The following is a 17,203-nucleotide window of genomic DNA, read 5'->3' on the forward strand; positions in this document are numbered from 1 at the left end:
GTTAGCAGTATGTGTTCTGTTATGCTAAATTTATTTTGTGGGTGGTCCTCCAAGAGGCGGAGCCACCCATCCATTTCCATCTTGGAACTGCCCCCAGTCGTATAAAGATGGTACGGACTGGCAGTTCATTTGAATACATTTTTAGGGTTAGATGTTTGTGTTAGAGATTATTTACTTCTCTGCCCTTGGGTTACGTATTGGCCCATTATTTGCTTCTGGGTTGCTTATTTTTAGGCAAGTCCATCCATGCATTTGGTGCTTTTAGGATGTCTTGTTTGTTAAAGAGTGTTTTATTTTATAAATAGTCTTTGTTTACCCTTTATAACAAGGAGAAGATTCATGGCTCCAGAGGGTCATTTAGTTCAGATAAGCCCCCCACTCCCAGGCTGTTGGACTTGACAGGCATGTGGAATGAAGTAACAAGGCCATCCCTTTAGGCAGCATTGTCATGTAAAGTTGTTTTTTTTTTAATTACGGAATAACAAAACAATGGAGTTAAGTATGAACCATAAGAAATACATACACATCCAGTGTTGTAATTATATATTTGAAATTTTGAGAAATACTGGAGGAGTGCTAGAGAAAAGTCACGATGGTAAAAATGCAACAACATTGAATATGAAAAATACAATCATGTACAATCAGGTTATTGATAGTGGTGAACAACTGAGGACGATATTTGCAGAGTATTAATGTAAGTTTTAATGTAAGCCTATTTGAGACATGCTCACGCTTGCAACTAAATCTTTGGCAATGTCTTCAAAGTCTGTTGTTGTGTTGTTGCCATGTTGATCATTTAACTTAACTTTGCCACGTCTGTGTTTAATATGCTAGACCAGTTCATTATTGCTGGATATTATTATATATGTTGTAACCTATACAGGAGCCTCAAAACCTGTCTCAAAACTGGCCCGGACATCCTTCAACGAGTGAAGTAATGAGGTCAACCCACTCGGCCCATTATTCATTGTAATTTTCTTAAAATTTGTGATGTGTACTCAGCTCGCTACTTACTATGAGCCTATGATATGAACTGTATCTAAACTGTTGTCAAGCTTAATCTGTACACTGTTGTTTAGACACAACTTAAAATTTGATGACATGCTTAGAAATAAAATTAATGAAAAATAAAAATTTACTAACACGGCTTACACGTTATTAGAATACATGTCAAATGTCAATGTCATGTCCAAGTGCCAGTACCCTAGTAGGCTAGTAGCTGCTCATTTACAATGGAATAAATTATAACCGAGGTTATAATGAAAACCTCACATGATTGAAATGTTCCATTAACTTAACGATAATCTAAAAATGTTCCATCCTAATATGAAAAATTCCTATACTGTGCTTTATAACTTTATTTCATCATACTAATAATCACAGCTGAAAACCACTAATTATCACTCATGCCGATGACCAGAGAACAATAAAATGCATAACATATAATCTAAACTAATTATTAGTACCAAAGAATTTACAGTAAATACTAGATATGAGATAAAATAAATTGCAATAATGTATGTGCTAACTGAAATGTAGCGGTATCAAAACAGAAATGGACAAAAAGCAGTTTTGACCAAATTTTTCGCTGTAACATTGTGTATTGGCAACTAAAACAACTTGATGACATAATACGGTTTATTATATAGAACTATATAAATCACTGTACCTGACAGATAATGCTTAGTAGTTTAGAAAATTTATTTTAATGTGAAACAGTAACCAGTACATAACATTCATTTAATGAAACGGCTGGCCCATGACCAGACCAGAGCCCGTGGCCCACCAGGCATTGCCCAAATGTCCAAATGGCCAGTCTGCCTCTGAACCCATACTTTTTTGGCCTCCTCATCTTATTTTTTATGATGAGTCTGTTACCATGCACATTGTATTGTATTGTAAAGACCTGGAGGGGCATGCTCCTAAGGTCCATACCCAGGGACGCTTCAGTGTAAATGTTGATTATGTAATTTTGTAAAATGTTGTTAATTTCTGAAATATGTTTAAGGTGCCTTTCACAATGTCTGTTAAAAAATCTCTTAAGTTTGCATTGTACATGGTAGCACTCCTTTACTGTTGCTAACTTTTAACTTGTATTATTTAACTTGTTAGCCCTGCTGTCGTGTATATATGTTACATGTTGGATTTTCAGGACTTTATTGCACCATGCCCAAAAGTATTTCAATGCTCCCTAACCATTTTGGTCTGTAGCCAGGCTGGTTCATTGTAAACCCTTCCATTTGTAGGGCTTTGGTGTTATTTTTGTGGACTTTACTAAATTATTTGCTAGCTTCCCTTTATTGGGGTCAGCTCCAGCTGAAATCAGCTAGTTGGCCCTGGACCTGGCTGAAGTTAAGGTTGCCTTTGTTAAGCAGGCCAGGTAGGCCTCTGGCCTGTTTCCCAACTTCTTTTGAAGGCCTCGCCATATTTTGTTGTGGAGGAAACTTCAGCTCATGACAACTGGGTAGTGCTAGAGAGGGCAGTAAATTGGGAACAGCTTAGCTGGGACAGAAGAGTCATTTTGCCAAGCTGCATTGTCTCTGGCATTATGCCATAACAAATGTCCTTTACCAACTGTTGTTTATGTTAGAGGGCGGCACGGTGGCACAGTGGTATTGCTGCTGCATAACAGTAAGGAGACCTGGGTTCGCTTCCCAGGTCCTCCCTACGTGGAGTTTGCATGTTCTCCCTGTGTCTGCATGGGTTTCCTCCGGGTGCTCCGGTTTCCTCCCACAGTCCAAAGACATGCATGTTAGGTGCATTGGCTATCCTAAATTGTCCCTAGTGTGTGCTTGGTGTGTGGGTGTGTATGTCCTGCGGTGGGCTGATGCCCTGCCCGGGATTTGTTCCTGCCTTGTGCCCTGTGCTGGCTGGGATTGGCTCCAGCAGACCCCCGTGACCCTGTGTTAGGATATAGCGGAATGGATGGATGGATGTTTATGTTAGAGACATGGAAGCAGAAATTTGTGTTTTAGGGTGTTCTGAAGTGATAAGTATTTATCAAGAAGTCTTTTGCTGTTAACATAATTATTTTTAAAGTCAATTACTCTGTTGGATAAGAACACATATGAGAAATGTTTTTTAATAAACACAACAAAACTATCGAACTAGTTGTTTGGTGTTTTAGTTAATAACTGTGAAAATAACAAAAAAAGGCATCAAGTAATGTAGGAACTACTTATATTTAGTTAAGAATTATGTGCAATGTGAAGCCTGTTATTACTTTATTTATTATTTCTTTGAACCTTGACTAATGTTTTGCAGTGCAATGCCCTTTCTATGTTCTAAGCTTGGTGGCTATGTTAGGTGGATCTGGCTCTTCTGACTCCAATACATACATTACTTTTTCCTCCCTTGTTTTTTAGCACTTGCTCAACCAGGTCACGGCGGAAAATTCTGAGCTATAATTTCATATATCTTTTTTGCTACCCACTGTTTAGTGTTCTTTGGAAACTCTACACTATACCTTGCTGAGCCTGAAAAAATAAGTCTCGAATTAGTAAACAGTTACTAATCTTTCAGAATATGTATGAAATGTGGTTTTAAAATATTCTCCAATTCTGTCCGTATTTGATGTTTATATAATTAATAAAAACATGTGTCAAAACATTGAAGACCACAAACCCTAAGATACACCACATTACAAACTGGTAAGTTCAACTTTACAGGAGTCCTCACTCCAATCATCAACAAAGCATTTTACACTTGCAGTTTTACGTTTTTGTAGTTGACTGTGGCCTATTGATGGACTTCATCATATATGAAGTGGAGTCTCTTTTTTAACATGGCACCTCCAGGTTTCCAGTTGACAAGTAATGCATAACGTCATATCAGTAATGCTGTGGCAAAACAAACACCACATAATGTAATCTATGTTTAATTGTATATTCAAAGTTATAAATAACCATAATTTTCTTGTGCAAGTTGTTTACATTTCTATGATATTATAGGACTATCTTCAAGAATAATGGATACATGCCTATGTGTTTAAATAGACACCTGATCAAGGTCTTGATGAAGTTCTTGTCCAAACTCACACAGAACCGAGCACTGCATGCAGGTAAATCTTGCTTATTTAAACTGGCATGGTAAAGCATGTTTTCCTCTCGATCATCAATCCACTGATGCACATGAGAAAGAATATTTAGAATTAAGATGCTTCAGCCTTTCCAAATAACAAAAGTATGGTACTAATAGAACTATAAGAAGCGTGTCACTTATGCATTAAATAATAATGTGTTAAGCTAACCAAACAAATTTAACCTAATACAGACGCTAAGCTGTAAGAGTGTATTCTTGTAAGACAAATGTACTAACTAACTTTTAAGGTAGCTTTTAATATTGTATAATCAATTATTATGTGTGAAGATCATTATGTGTGAAATGTAAGCTATAATAAGAATGTGCTGTGCATTAACTGACAGTATAACATTAATCCTTTTATAAGCTGAATCAAAAGATTCTTAAATTGTAACTGCCACATAGCCGTTGAAGTATTGTAACCCTGATGGTGCAGAAGAATAGGGAACTACATGTTTTGCAAAGTGCTGTCTCTGTAAAACTAGTCATAGCTGAATTGCATAGCCTAAGTTGAATAGGTAACCTGGAATTTTGGATATGCAGACAGTTCCTCTTATCTAAAGACTACCGTGTAGTTCTCCTGTATTGATCTCATGTGTCATCTTAAGCTACTTGCAAATTCTACGTGACCTCAACATTGAACTGCCATACTTCCTCTTTTTGTTTAGTAAACAAGCTGGTATAAAACTGAGCTAACTTCCTTCTCTCTGGAAGGTCTGTAGCACACTGGAAAGCCTCTCTGCCACCAAGAATAAAGATATTGCTTTTTACTTTTAATTGGTGTCCGCCTTCTGTTGTTCTTTGACTTTCAGCATCTACACACACCAATGAGTTATTGAAATAAGGACTTTCCCCTGACTTTTAATGAATTTGTATCATGGTGGTAATCTCATTATCTTTGCATCTACTACTCATAAAACACATGACCACCACAGATGATTGTAAATTGATGTACATCAAAGATCTTTCTTGTCTTTTTGTTTGTTTTTTCCTTAGAGCTGCAAAGAATGAGAAAAATATTGCACTTGTTTGTGAAAAAGATATATAGTGTTCCAACATCAAACATTCAAATGTATTCCACTCAGTGTAAAATTAACTTCAGTGCCATTAACATTTTTTTTAATACAGTAATCCCTCGCTATATCGCGCTTCGCCTTTCGCGGCTTCACTCCATCGCAGATTTTTATATGTAAGCATATTTAAATATATATCGCAGATTTTTTGCTGGTTCGCGGATTTCTGCGGACAATGGGTCTTTTAATTTCTGGTACATGCTTCCTCAGTTGGTTTGCCCAGTTGATTTCATACAAGGGACGCTATTAGCAGATGGCTGAGAAGCTACCCAGCTTACTTTTCTCTCTCTCTTGCGCGGACTTTCTCTGATCCTGACGTAGGGGGATTGAGCAGGGGGGCTGTTCGCACACCTAGACGATACGGACGCTCGTCTAAAAATGCTGAAAGATTATCTTCACGTTGCTATCTTTTGTGCAGCTGCTTCCTGAAACGACATGCTGCACGGTGCTTCGCATACTTAAAAGCTCGAAGGGCACGTATTGATTTTTGATTGAAAAACAAACTCTGTCTCTCTCTATCTCTCTCTCTCTCTCTCTCTCTTTGTCTGCTCCTGACGGAGGGGGTGTGAGCTGCCGCCTTCAACAGCTTTGTGCCGCAGTGCTTCGCATACTTAAAAGCCAAACAGCCCTATTGATTTGTTTGCTTTTTTCTCTATCTCTGTGACAGTCACTGCTCCTGACACGCACTCCTTTGAAGAGGAAGATATGTTTGCATTCTTTTAATTGTCATCTCTGTCTTGTCATGGAGCACAGTTTAAACTTTTGAAAAAGAGACAAATGTTTGTTTGCAGTGTTTGAATAACGTTCCTGTCTCTCTACAACCTCCTGTGTTTCTGCGCAAATCTGTGACCCAAGCATGACAATATAAAAATAACCATATAAACATATGGTTTCTACTTCGCGGATTTTCTTATTTCGCGGGTGGCTCTGGAACGCAACCCCTGCGATGGAGGAGGGATTACTGTATTCATTTATAAAATGTGGAGTTGTAAAATTATGGCGCATGAAAAAGTGTAAAAGAACATACTATTTTCTACAAATATATGATATTTATTATTCTTTGCAACATACAATGTATCAAACTCATGTCGAATAATGACACCCTCATTAATCTGTTGGTTGTCCGTATGTAGAACTGGGAAGATGATTCAGGCCTCTTTTAAAACCTACAGCCTCCTTAGTTAAACAACTGTGTGCCTTTGTAACTGAGTAATATCTTAGGTTGATATTTAGAGCTGTGTGAATAAACTGCATGCATTTACGGATCATATTGTTAGCCGAAGTAATTCAAAATGTAATAGTTCTTTGTTGGTATTGTCCTGAAATGAATATGTAAACACAAATCCTGTGGAAAAAGTAATTTTAGCCACATTAAGAGAAAAGCCAAGCAAAATGACACCTTTTATTGGCTAACTAGAAAGATTACAATATGCAAGCTTTCGAGGCAACTCAGGCCCCTTCTTCAGGCAAGATTACATTCAGGCAAGATTACATCTTGCCTGAAGAAGGGGCCTGAGTTGCCTCGAAAGCTTGCATATTGTAATCTTTCTAGTTAGCCAATAAAAGGTGTCATTTTGCTTGGCTTTTCTCTACATTCATAATGGCTAACACGGTACAACACCCTAGTACTAGCCACATTAAGCAAATGCTTACTTTAGTCATTTTCATCTTGAAGATAGACTCCCCTATCTCCGAATCAATATATAACGATAAGGCATAAACTGTACCCTGGCAAAAATCACCACCGGTTTTAACACTTTGCTCCACCTTGAGGTGGGTTAAAATTTTTTTGTTTTTTTCCTTGTATATATTATGAACTGCTTGAATGAAGCAGGCTGATTGTAGAGAGTGGAAAGTGATCTCTTTGGGGATCTACAAACTTAACAGTCTAGCCCAATTCAAAATATCTGTGTAGGTGGCACCAGTAAATAATAATGATAATGACACGAGCAGATTACTTTCTGTCCTCCCACCGACATCTGGACAAAATGATGAAAACTCTGTGTGCCCAGTTAGACAGGCCTACGTGGCTGCCATGGCTGAGGTGGTTCTTCTTTTCTGCTGCTCCATGCCATGGGCAGGTTTTAAACAGTTCTAGTAATATGTATTTGTTTACTTTTCATTTTTTCTCATTCTGTTGCCCTTTTGATTCACTGCAACTACTACTTACGAGGTGTGATCAAAAAGTATGGTGAATGTTAATGCAGAGCACCATCCAAGAGCAACGCAAAACAATTCACTGCAGGTTCTGACATGTCCATCCTAGAACCTAGTTTGTGACAAGTTTTAACTTGTTTGATACTGTGAGTCATTTGTGAGCCACTGTTGAGTTCAAGTGTGTTTTTCAAGTTTGTCATTAATAATGGATATCGAGCAACGCATTAACATGAAATTTTGTTTCAAATTGAAAAAAGCTCAGGAAACCCATCAGATAAAATCGGTTTATGGTGACACTGCACCAGCAATTAAGACTGTTTACAAGTGGTTTGATCAATTTCGTAATGGATCTGACTCAGTTGAAGACGAGAAAAGATCAGGACGTCCTTCAACATCAATAACCGAGGAAAATGTTGAAATGCTTTCATCCTTCATCATGACAACGCTCCTTGTTACACATCCCTTCTAGTACGACAATTTCTGTTGAATAAAATCATTACAATGTGTTGGCATTCACCTTATTCGCCGGATCTGGCACCGTGCGACTATGATAAGTAAGGAATCAAAAGATGTTATTTATCCAGTCTCATGGGGGTGAATTAATTTATGAATAACCCAATACAAACAGTGTGCAAGAAGACACAATAACAGTGAGAGAAATAAAAAATTTAGAAAAACAAATTTATTCAAACCTCAAGTGAAAATGGTGCCAGGAGGTGAAGAATGAAAAAGAATCAATAAAGTTTAAATCAGAAATAAATTTACACAGCAAGCGAGTTGAGTAAGAAGGAGGAACTGACAGATTATCTAGAAAGCACTTCATAAATGTATTTGCATCCATACCCACAATAATATTGTAGCCTTTTATGTTTAAAATTGGACTACTTATAAATTGAATAAAAGAACATTGATATAGTGTTGGTGGATAAATATAGCAGTGAGCTATTTTTAGTACCACCCACTTCCAACAGTACATAACAAAATCTAACGCTGTCATCTGAACCTGTGCCAAATATTTTTGCTTGCAACTTGTGCCAAAGGAAAATAACAGCTACAAGCATCCTAGAGCTAACCAAAGTAGAGGCTGATTCAAAACAACTTTCATGCCCCCGACCAATGCTTTGACAATCAGCACTCCAAGCCCCATCATCCCACATCTTACTATACCTGCATGTAGATAACCAGTAAAAGAGAACAACTTGAACTTTAACTTCCATTAGCACAGAGTTCAATCACTGCATGCCCCACCCCTGTAACAACTGGTTCTGGATGGAAGATTCATTGGCTTAGGCAGCAACAAAGTGGCCACCTGCAATTACAAAAGCTAAAGAAACACAAGAAATCAAGCTCTCCCCTACCATAACAAATATTTCCAACAGAGTTAATTTTGCTGATCAAATTGTAAAGTTCAACACAAATACTCATCTCCCAGAAGCACAATGATGAAGCGAAACCTTTAGTGTGACCAGGAAGTGCAAAAGTAGATTTGATATTATCAATGGCCTTCAAAGGTTTCTTGGGAGTATCGAAGTTCTTGTGTCCCAGTAGAAATGGCTGTAAAACTTCTTCACAAGCTCTTTTCAACATTGGAGTTATAGTTTTCCTGGCCTGAGTGATTGCATTAGTGAGCTGTGTTTGTCTAAACTTTTGCTACACATGTCCAAACCAGTGTGGTTAAATATTGGCATGATATATTGTTCTTGAAGGAAGATGAAAATTTGTTGGCCTTCACGGTATAGTTCAAGAGTTTTCTGTGCCTCACAAAAGGCAACTTGATGAACTTACTTACCTTGGAAATTTTAATATTAGTGGACTCACTAAACCCAAATGCATCTCTCAAGTACAGACAAGGAGTTGTGCAAAGACAGTAATATGAAAAGACAAAGCTTTTTCAGAAATTCATTGACAACATTCTCAGTATTTTGTTCCATTCCCAAGAGTGTTATTGGTCCGTGTTCTTTTTGGCATTTGAAATTTCATTTCAGAAAATATCATTTAAAAAAGAAAAAGAGACACTTATTTGATTTTCAACTTAAAAGGGAAAAATTAAAAACGCAAAACAATTACTTTTTTCGTTTTGTTCTTTTGCACATCAGAAAAGAAAAATGCAAGAAACAACAATGAGAAAACGCCCTTTATTTATTTCGTACTAAGTAACAACAATAATGTTCATAAAAGAACTGCTACATCAAATCAGTGAAGCAAAGTTTGCAAAGTTTGTATTTTTACCTGAAAGTTGCGACTCAGTTTTTCTGCAGTCATGCACTCGTCCTGGAGTGTCACTCTTTAATTGTTCCAAAAAACAACGTAATGGCCCATCCTCTGCTGATGGGTCCGTGTACTTATTGGTATTGCCAGTGTAACTTCAAGGCCGTCGATCGATGTGTTGAGAGGAGGACTGTTCACATGTGTTGTCAAAACTCGTGCAGAAGAAGAAGTACATCCGGTTTCAGACAATGAAAATGTGTCTGTTTTGTTGTTTTTGAGCTATTACACTTTCATTATTTGAATACATAAAATAATTCCAAAAAAGTATGTGTAATTTTAAATTTATGGCTGCTATTTGCTACCATAGAATTAGAAAATGCCTTATTTTCCCTCATTTTATTCTTTAATCAAAAATCAAAATCTGAAAATTCCTTTCATTTTCATTTTTTCGTTTTTGCTTCTGAAATGAAATTTCAAATACTAAAAAGTATACGGACCGTTATTTCTGTGGTTTCTATCCTCCAGGTGAGTAAGCTTAGAACACCATCTGACCTACCAGTGAAGTAATGTGCTTACAATGGTGGCTGATCGGTTCTGTCAGTATTCTCAGTTGTGATGAGATCTTGTTATTCTCAGTTTTAAATTCTTAATTTCTTCAATACTAAATAGTATTTAGCTCAGCCTGAAAACTCTACTATAGGGCTTTGCAAAAGGTGAACAGCTAGTCAACTACAAAGTGCATCAGGGAGTCCAAAGAGAACATCCAGATTAGATATGTTAACATATTCATGCATGGTCACTTCTCTATGCAGAGACTTCTTTATTGGACTGGAGATTTGAGAGTGGGACCTCCTTGATCTAAATGCCCCTTTCATATTCCAGATGATACGCAGAAGATACATGATATCTATAAGTAGGAATATATTCAATAGCAAGATATAAGGAGGGTGAGATTAATAAAATGGGGAAAAAATTGGACATATTATGAGAGCTAACTCAATACGTGTTCATCAGCCATAAAGCCCAGAGTGCTTTGAAACTACAAAGTTAAAAAAGTAAAAAAAAAATGCAATCTATCCTTGTAAGGAATTTGGAAAAATAAGCAATAATAATATTATTAATAATAATATCTTATAAGTGTTATGTGTGATCCAGCATCTTACTGAAAATGTCACCTATTACTTTACCTTGATTAGTAGGTGTGAAACTGAGAAGTAATTCTGCATTTCTTAAAATGAAAATATCACAACTCATTTTGTAGAATGTTTTTTACTCATTCTTAATTTTTCTGTATATTTTTGAGATTCGGCTCATCAGAATAATTGTCAGAAGAGGCAAGCTTTTTTCCCTATTTGTTATCAAAACCATTCCGAATCTCGTCTCCTCATTTGACCCTAGAGGTAGCAGTCATATCAGGCTGCGCTTTACAAACAAACTTCTCTTCCCCACCTTGTCAAACCAAAACAAACTGGGAGTCACATCCTGCCTCAGGCTAGAAGAAAAATAATGGGTGGGGGTTTAGCAGGGACTGAAGGACAATCTTCATTGTCTGGGAAACAATCATATGTGAAATTAAGAAAACAAACGGAAAACATGTGTCTTGCAGTTTTTGTTATGAGTGCTGGGGCTCATGAGAAATGTTCAATTGTTAGTCTCTGTAAGTTGGAAGTTTCACTATGAATGTCTATGAATGAACAAGATTTAAGCAAACTGTAAGCTGGTTGTCCATTCTTGCAGTGCAATAGCAATTCATTCATCACGGCCAACCCTTCTTTATTTCTGTTATTGTAAATATACAGAATTTTTCTCTGGAGACTCAGCTTTGTTGTTATTGATGAATGGAAGGTTATGCAGATTGAATTACATCTCGACATACAGTATTTATTATGCCCATTGCTCAGTTTCTTGGAAGGGCTTGGCAACAACTATAAATAAGGACCGGTGAGAAAATCTGATGTCAAATCCCATGTGTGCAGAATATCCCCAAGGAATGATATATTGCTCATATCTAATCTGACACTTGAGTGAATTTTTAGATTCAAACTCACTGTGTGACACCAGGTGAGCAATCTTAACTTTCCTAAATGCTGTTTGTGAAAAAAAAACAAAAAAAGAAAAGAAAAGACACAAAGGAAAGAGCAGGTAACATGTATAGGTGAGAAAAGAGGGAACAAAGTCAGTGCATGTGAAAAGAGACAAGAGAGCAGATGAGAAAAATGATTAAAATATTATAAAAGGGGAAGGGAGAGATTAAAAAGTTAGTCAGCCATTAAGACCTGGGGAAATGTGATATCCCAGCCTGAATATGAGCATAGCTCCTTCTGTTTGTCTTTGAGAAATGTTTTTGAAGCCCTGTGAAAGAACACAAACTGAGAGCAGTGTGGTTATGATCTAGAGATGTGAATAGGCATAGTAAAGGCTTTCATTTTAATGCCTCGAATGCGCTGTCTGAAACGGTGTGCTGACTGTCTCCCTGTTTCACTTCTGTAGATGGCTGGATTCTTCCTACAAAAAATACAGTAAATGAGATTTTTAGACTGGGAAGGGCCCATTGTTTAATGTTGAATTTACCAGAAGGACTAGACACAAGGGTATTGTGTGTGACATATTTACAAATGACATTTCTTGTGGGTAAAGTGGAGTGAGGTGCAGAGGAGAAGCTCTCATTTATAGGAGGGAGAGGTTGGGATCATGCACTGATACAGCTCGTTGCTACATCCACCTCACGACAAAACACCTCAGGGTCCCAAAATAGGACTTGAGTGCAGAAGTGCAATGGGGGACACCTCAGCACCATACTAGTACAAATGGAATGGAGCAGTGTGAGTTTTTTTTTTTACAGTGGCTGGTGTGCCAGTCCTGTCACCAACCCCCAAGTTTTCCATGCAAGTTGGAGGATCTGCTTGCATTTATAGCAACTATTTAAATTCAATTTTGCTGTGTATCTGTCTTACTAAAAGGAAATGTGCCTGAGTGTCTCTCCGGTTGCTATGTCTCTATCATATTAAAAGATGGCACATCACAAACATTTTAACAATAAAATGCACTGCATTTGTCATTCCAATAAATGGCACATCCCAAACATTAACACTGCTTTTACGAATCCCATGCCAAATATCATATAATAGAGGAATATGCAATGCATGGAGCACTGCAAACATTAATGCTGAAGTCTACATTGATTACTGTGATTTCAACCCTGTCTCAGATGGGTAGCATGGCTAGTTATATTACATGAAGGTAAGTAAAAAAACTATCATTAATAATGTTTTAACTTTTCATCAAGTTTTGGCTTTGGCCTTGTGGCACAGCAACGTAGACAAACAAACAAGTCGTGTTAAGCCATGGTTGCTTCACATTCTGTATGGAACAAAGAAGTGCAACACCAGTGGACTGCTGACTGGTTTTTATGGACTGAAAATTTATAAGGAGCATAGATCTACTGTAGCTTTCAGCACACTATTTCAACATCATTTTGTCTCAGCAAAGTGTCTATGAATTGACGGAAAAATTCAAGACTGGTTGTGTGAGTGTCACATAATTATTAGGTTGTCCATTCATCTCCACTAATGTTAACAATATTGATAGCTCATTCGCATTTTGATGTTTGCTGCATTTTTTCAGCAGCTATGTAATGCAGATAATGTGCAGTATGCCAGTAAAATCCTTTCTATTCTATTATATTCATTCAGGTCCCTACATAGTAATGCAGTGCATTTTAAAAAAATTTGACATGCTGTCTATTTTGCGTACAAAGATGCACCATTGTGCATATTAGTGCATTTGTTCCCAGGAAAAAACACAACACAGCAAGTTGTTCATTTACCCATCACCCTTTTCTGTCCTGCAGATGAGGTTGACAACATGTACACTTCAAACTAGGAGGTTATGTTGAAAAATTAAACTACATTTTTAGAAATATATTGTACATTTTTTTACATACCCTTATAGTATATTATCTGTCAAACATAGTATATTATCTGCAACATGCTTATCCAGTTTTGGGTCATGGGAGCTTTAGCCTGCATTAGAAACATCAGTAACCAAACCTGTACAATTATATTATATTATATTATATTATATTATATTATATTATATTATATTATATTACAACATCATATAATGAGTATAAAAATATTCTCTCCCTTGAAGTTTTCACATTATTTTAGATGCTTAGATAGTGAATCACAATAAATTTTTATTTTTTGACAGGCCAACAGAAAGAATCTTTAATGTCAAAGTGAAAAAAGATCTCTGCATAGTAGTCTAAATGAATTACAAATATAAAACACAATATAATCAATCGCATAAGTATTCAAACACTTTAATACGACACACCTAAATCATTATTGGTGCAGCCAGTTGGTTTTAGAAGTCACGGAATTAGTTCAATGGAGATCCAAAAATACTACCCCGTGCATCTAATCAGAGTTGGAAAGTAACACATCAAAGTGTCAAAAACACTCACCTCCAAACATCTATGCCCAAGTTTTCACCCAAAGGCCAAAGAAAGATGGTAACTACATGAAAGACATTTTGCAATTCAAAATCTTTCACAAATGGTGTCCAGAATATGGATGATACTCCTTGTTTGTTAAGTAAAGCCAAAATACACTTAAGCACTTTGGGAATTGTATTATAGCTTTTGTCATGCCATTTATGGCAACCATTTCAGTTAATTTACACCATAAATGAAGGGATACAATTCAGAATCATTCACATCTTTGGAGATGTTTGAAGGGCACTTGAGAAACCAGGAAGGTGCACAAGAACAGGCAAACTCCGCTTAGCCATATTATACCCTTGAATGTTGGTGCTGCCATATTATATTATATTATGCTGTATCGTATATTTTATCATATTTATTTATGAAGAGAAAATGCACAAGAAAATGACAATAGGGCTAGCATAAAGTCTTTACTCAAAAGTATTTAATTATCAACTAGCATACTCAGAATTTAATCAGGTCTTTGTTTATTGGCGTAGATTGGGATTCAGAAAAAGAGAATTTGAAATTTTGCACACTTGCACTTTGAGGCCCAGGTATGCTCCTGGAGTGTTTGCTGCAACTGTTGTGTCCATATTTTGGACTATGTGGTTAAATAACAGATTGCCTCACTCAGTTATAGCATGCTATATGTGTGGTGTTTTTGTTAGAAAGAAAAAAAAGCTTTAACTTTCATCATGGGCCTTTTTGCATTTCTCCAAACATAATATTTATCATTATGACCATAAAGTTCAATACTGGTCTCATCATTCCAAAGGAGTTTTTTATAGAAGTTTTGAGACTTGTCTAGATGCTGTTTGGCATACTGTAAGTGGGATGTTTTGTAGCTTTGGCACAGTAAAGGTCTTTTTTCTTGCAACTCGACCGTGCAGCCTATTTTTGTTTAAGTACCTCTTTATTGTGCATCTTGAAAGAGCAGCACCACTTTTTTGCAGGGAAGCATGTATCTCAGCTGAAGTGGCTTGTGGGTTATTCTTGGCAGCTTGACATATGAGCCTGGCACTTGTGGCTGAAATCTCAGTTGATCTGCCTGACCCTGGCTTCTTAACAACATAACCCCTAACTTTCTAACATTACTGACAGGCATTTTCAGATCTCTGGATATCTTTTTGTATATCTTTACTGATTTATACAAATCAATATCCTTTTCTCACAGGTCCTTTGACAATTTTTCTGCTTTCCCCAAGGCTGAGTATCCAGCAAAGTCAGTGCAGCTTTGTGTGAATTTAAATGGACTATTTATACACAGACACTGATTACAATCAAAGAGGTTACAAGTGTGGAGACTCTCCCTTAATCTGAACCTGTGTGTGTCAACAGGTGTGTATATTATCAGCACCAACATTCAAAGGTATGTAAACTTTTGACCAGATCCATTTGGGTGACTTTAGTAATCATTATGATTTAAAAAGAGCCCACACAATTATGTGATAATAAATTGCTTCGCCTGAACACTCCTTAATTAAAAGGAAAGCTTTCTGCATGATTACTTATATTTTCCAAACGATGGCTAATATTTCACAAATTCTGCCAGTGTATGTAAACTTATGATTACATCTGTATGTTTGTGGCTAGGTTTGGACCCATACATATCCCCCTGATGAAGGGGTGCTTTGGGTCTGGAGGTCCCCCTAGCTTGTGGGAGCAATGGGGACATTTTCTCTGCAATTGACGACACATCAGGATGGAAATTATCATAATGGTAAAGTTGCTTGTATCTACAAATCAAATAGTATATCTCTATCTGCTCTTTTAGGCATTTCCTTACTAAAGTAACAAGGGGTATAATTTACTAAATAGGCCCTGGATTTGTTCTAAGTCCTTTGCAAAGAGCACTCACACAAACATCATCCATCTACTGCTGGATCATGATAAGCCAGAATCTAATGTGCTACCTCCATATTTATACACGTATTAATTCATTTTTATGAACCATTGTCATGATTACCAGAATTGTTTTGTTTTTGGTTCATAAGTCAATTGCTCCAGCTGCAGATACGGTACTGGAATTGGCACTGGATAGGGTGCCACTTCATCATTAAACATGTACAAAAACAGTAAATGTATTTCATAGTCAGCAGTCAATGAACTCTAAGCGGTGAGGTGGTAATGCTATACCAGGCATGGAGATATACAGGATGTAATAACTAAAATATCCTACTAAAAACAACTTTAGAATTGTCTTTTTACTTTTTTAGTGATCCTGAAAAAAAAATACAAAATAGCACCATTATACAGTGGATAGAATTCTTTCATATTGTTGGTAATAAAAGTACAGTAAATGTACAAAATATCATAGCATAACATATTTGAAAACAAAAGTTGATTATAAGATATAAAAATGCATTTTATCTTGACAGAAAAGGTCATTTAAAATTTTTTGGAATATTCAAAAATTATAATTAGTCATCTCCTACAGACATTAAAATAAAACTTTATTCTGCCTGTCCCCCAGTGTGACTGCTTCAGATGACTGGCATATGTACTGTAAGTGCAGTCAGTGCAAGGAACCTGACTACATTGTGTCATCACATACTTTAAAATAAACAGTCATGCAGAAGTGCAAACATTGTAATACTCGGAAAAAGTAAAAATAGGTGAAGTTCAGGGAAAATCTTTTGTGTAATCTCTGTCAGTCTACGTACATCACTGGGCAGTAACAAAGGCAGACGAGATTTACATAAACAGTTTTAAAGTGAATGGCTTCATACAAAAATACATGTCTCATACTATCTATGGACAACAATACATTTTAGAAGAAGAGGCAAAATATTAACAAAACCAAATATGAAACATTATCATAGTAGTGCTAAATAGTGTGTGCTAGAATGCAATCTGTAAGGAAATAAAGAAAAATACAGACAGAATTCATGTCCACAGCTGCAAAGTCGTCAAGAAAGTGTGGCTCTTAAGTGAAGATCATCGGGTATTATTTAAGGAGCATAACTGGATCTTTAAGGACATTCAAGGCAAATCTTAATTCAGAGTTTTCAAAGAAATACATTACAAAGAACTTAAAGCACTTAGGGGATGGTGTAGGGCGGGTTTTGTCTCAGATTTCTGAAAAGCAGTTCTGCTGATATTAGTTTTGGCAACAAAAGTGTAAGCATTCTGAGGTGGACTAATGTAGGGTGGAGCAAATATACAGCACAAAGGGACAGGTATTGATATACTGTAA

The sequence above is a fragment of the Erpetoichthys calabaricus genome, chromosome 1 (assembly GCF_900747795.2).
Source record: "Erpetoichthys calabaricus chromosome 1, fErpCal1.3, whole genome shotgun sequence".
Taxonomy (NCBI): Eukaryota; Metazoa; Chordata; class Cladistia; order Polypteriformes; family Polypteridae; genus Erpetoichthys; species Erpetoichthys calabaricus.